The 3,843-nt window shown below is 49.5% G+C and overlaps 1 protein-coding gene across 1 annotated transcript in view; it reads left to right on the top strand.

The window, feature by feature from the left end:
* The first annotated feature begins 1,194 nt into the window (after window positions 1–1,194).
* TRIM2 (tripartite motif containing 2) overlaps window positions 1,195–3,843 on the top strand; it is a 189,122-nt gene continuing 186,473 nt past the window's right edge. The window contains exon 1 of the mRNA XM_011959780.1: window positions 1,195–1,342. The gene's annotated coding sequence lies outside the window, so the exon portion shown is untranslated. The remainder of the gene's footprint in view (window positions 1,343–3,843) is intronic.

The following is a 3,843-nucleotide window of genomic DNA, read 5'->3' as shown; positions in this document are numbered from 1 at the left end:
CTACTGGAGCCAGCTAGTGCTCTGTCGGTGCAAAATAACTGTTTAAATAGTATCTTAAAGAAAATAAATAGAGAAAAGGGAATAAGCCGAAGAGAATGTATTCATTCTAAACCCAGGTATTAACTCACTGGTAGGGAAGGGTGAGCAACGCAGTCCCTCGCCTGCGATAGCCACTGACCCCACTCAGGCTTGTGCGGTCCTTCTTCCATTCCCCCAAATCACAGACATCTTATTCTGCCCAACCACCCTCGTGAATCTCTTTCAATCTGTGATTTAAAACAGGCATTCATGGACGTTCTTCTTAGAAGGCCTAGTGCTAAGTCGCAGTTGTCAAGGGAACCGCGTGTCTGGAGGGAGAACCGGCTCTCCGGAGTTTCCAGGGAAACCATCCCCCGCAGAGGCAGGTGCGCTGGCTGGGCCTAGCGGGGAAGGGCTCTCTGGGCGGAGGCGGGGCACTAGGGGCCTGGGGCGAGGCCACCGGGCTGCCGTGAGCTCGGGATCAGTCTCTCACACATAAATATATATATGCTATAAAATACTAATTTCGGTGGAGTACTTTAATATTCCACTTGCAAAACAAAACCACTGATTCCTTCCAGCTTGACAAGATTGAGTCGCTTTCGAGGAGCCGCCCGTGCTTTGGAAATGGTCCAAATCAACGAAGAACTGCCAAGGAGCCCCCTCAGACAGTAAGGTTCTGTTGGCCAGGGTCATGGGGACAGACACAAGCGTTGGTGCGCGCGACTGAAACGGGAGCAGAGCAGTTGAATGAGCTTCTTACGCTTTGCATGGTGCGCAGAATATCCCATCGATACCCAGAAATCCAGTAGAAATAGGGATGAGTGTTGCTGCGAAAGCGCCTTTTGCATTTGAAATGCAGGTTGGGTTACCTGGAAAGGCGCCTGCCTCTTGTTTTGTTTCAGAAATACTGTTGGGAAAAGGATCCGATTTCTGCTCGGAGTGAAGAAAGAGGTTTGTGGAGAATTCCTAGGTCAGGGCTGGCATTTACACCTTTTCCTGGTCGTTCCCTGCACAGTCATTCCAGCGGCGGCGTCGCTGGGGCTGAGGCCGGGTGACTGCGGTTGGGCATGCGGATTTAGTCCCCCGCCTGTCATCTTTGTGGCTCCTTGTGGGGGAGGGGCGGGCTGTCTGACACAGTTATTAAACTTGGCAGCTGCTCTGGCGGCACTGAGGAGCATTTTGAGTGAGAAATGAGGGGCTTTCAGCTGGTCGCCTGCTTGTCACCCCTCGCTACCTGAAAGGCAGCTCTCAGAGCGCTTTCCCGTCCTTCTAATTACAGTGGCGGGGCAGTGCGCGCGCGCTTCGGGACACAATTGGAAACGTGAGTATCTGCGGCCCCCGCGCTGCTGGCAGGCGGCTGGGCGCTTAAAGCTTCCAGACCGGTGGTGGGGACTGAAAGGCAGGGATAGGAGAGGCGGGCGCGCGTGCGGCAGGGCTGCGGAAGGGCCCCGAGAAGCGCGTCGCCACGCCTCGTCTGGAGGTGGTGCGCGCTGGCGACGAGGCGACAGCCCGAAGGCTGCAGACGCGGGCGTGAGTGCAGGGTTGCCAGCATCGGGCTTGGAACGGCCCTGTGCTTTGGGGATCCACACACAAAGGAAAGAACCTTGGGCCTAGGCAGCCAGGGCAGGCAGCCCCGCCCCGCCCCTGATCTTTTCGGCCCTTTTTGAAAATGGAGAGAACGCGCGTTTTACGGTTGGTTCGAAACAACGAGATGAGGCCAGTGTTCCAGCCCGTGGGGACCTTTGTGCGCTGCGCAGTGGCGGCTGCGGCTGGTCCTGCAGGGACACGGGCGTGGCGGCGTCTCAGGGAGCAGCGCGCATCGCTGAGTCCGGACCCCGGAGTAGGGGCGTCCGGGTTCCTTTGAGATCTCAGCGCCTTTGGGATTTCAGAGCCTTGCGGGCCTCAGTATCTCGCTGCGCCCAGAACTCATTTCTTCCTTCTCTTAGCACAATGTGCTTAGCAGGGCAGACATGAAGTGACAAGACTTCAATTCCCTCCTTTGTCCCCAAAATATGAGTGTGAGTGGGTGTGGGGTTTTTTTTCCCCTTACTATCGATTGCTAGAAGGAATCTTGAAGTTCAACTCAGTTTTATATTTAATTCCAGACAAGGTTTTAATTTTACAGAGCTGGCATCATGCAAGGGTGTCTCTGTGGTTTACATATTTCTTAAAGAACCTTGGCCCTTCCCTAAAGGTTCGGAGGAGCGTTTCACAGAGTCACGTGGTTTCAGAACGTCCTGTTTAATGTTTCAAGCGCATTTCTGTGTTGATTTGGCCCAGGCCCAAATATGTGATACAGAGGCAGGCTCTTCTCTTATGGGACCTGAAGTCTAACTACTGCAGTCTCTGAGGCTCAGGTTTCTTGATGTGGTGTCTGGCCTCCACGGTCAGGGGCTGATGGCCAATGGAAGACCTCACCTTCCCCAGAGGGACTTACCAGAGCCAGGACCCTGCGTTGGGAGTGTGAGCAATGGACAGTGAACAAGCTACTTAAACTTTCCAGGTCTCCCTTTCCTCATCCATATAATGGGTGTAACAGGGTAATATCTATCCATCAAAGTAATATCTAACTCCTAGCCTAATAGATAGGCTATGATTTCTGCATGTCTTCCAATTCATCTCCCACTAAGCAGCGTTTCTTTTAACCTGACATTTGAGGATTGGCTTAATGAGAGCAAGTAGGAAAGACAGAAAGACTACAAAGGGAAAAATTAAAATATAACAATCCTCAGAAAAGTAGTAATCAGTATAGCTTAGAATTTGCCTAAAAATACACTAACCAATTGCTTGTACACATATGGTGTGCATATGGACACATATGGTCTCTTTAATTTTATTTATCAGGTCATGGCCCTGGGGAAAGATTGATGTCTGTCTGCCTCGAAAATAATGCTTGACATTTGGTGCTTAAATTTGCCCCAAATTGGCCGGGCACAGTGGCTCACGCCTGTAATCCCAGCACTTTGGGAGACCGAGGCAGGCGGATCACCTGAGGTCAGGAGTTCAGGACCAGCCTGGCCAACATGGTGAAACTCCATCTCTACTAAAAATACAAAAAATAGCTGAGTGTGATGGTGGGCGCCTGTAATCCCAACTACTAGGGAGGCTGAGGCAGGAGAATTGTTTGAACCCAGGAGGCAGAGGTTGCAGTGAGCTGAGATCACACCATTGCATTCCAGCCTGGGCGACAGGACGAGATTCTGTCTCAAAAAAAAAAAAAAAAAAAGAAAAAGAAACAATTTGCCCCAAATTTTGGTTTTCCATCTTGGAGTGGGGTTTCTCAGATTTTTGCACATGAGTTTCTTGCTAATAAAAACCAGATGATGATTAAGTAGAAATGTTAAAAGAAATAAATGTGATTCTGAAATATTACATATGACATATCGAAACTAGAAATAAATACTTCTACTGAATTCTACTCTAGTAAAATAATGGTTAGGATATTGTTCCTAATTTTGTCCATTGTACTTTAAAAAGAATATGCAGAAACTGGAGGAAAGGGGTTCAGAATGGGGAAATCAAATAATGAGACAGAAAGAGGAGAGACTAAAAGAACCCAGGCTGTTTCAGGGAGAGAAGGTGGAGTGGCGACTTCGTTACTGTCAAATGTGTGAGGGGCTGAGAAGGATGGAGTAAGAGAAAATCAGATTTTGGTCGGATATAATGAAAAACTTACAAAATGGCGAAAAAGTAAAATTAACCACCAAGAAGCATCTAAAAGAGAACAATTTATCATCTGCCTTTCATGGCCCCAGACCAGCTATTCTTTACCCTAGCTGCAGGCTAGAATCACCTGGGGACTTAAAACCACACCCCCCTCCA

This window comes from Colobus angolensis, unplaced genomic scaffold (genome assembly GCF_000951035.1).
Source record: "Colobus angolensis palliatus isolate OR3802 unplaced genomic scaffold, Cang.pa_1.0 Scaffold5, whole genome shotgun sequence".
In the NCBI taxonomy this organism is placed as follows: Eukaryota; Metazoa; Chordata; class Mammalia; order Primates; family Cercopithecidae; genus Colobus; species Colobus angolensis.
The sequence above is the reverse complement of the archived record's forward strand: the minus strand, read 5'-3'. Positions and strand labels throughout refer to the sequence as shown.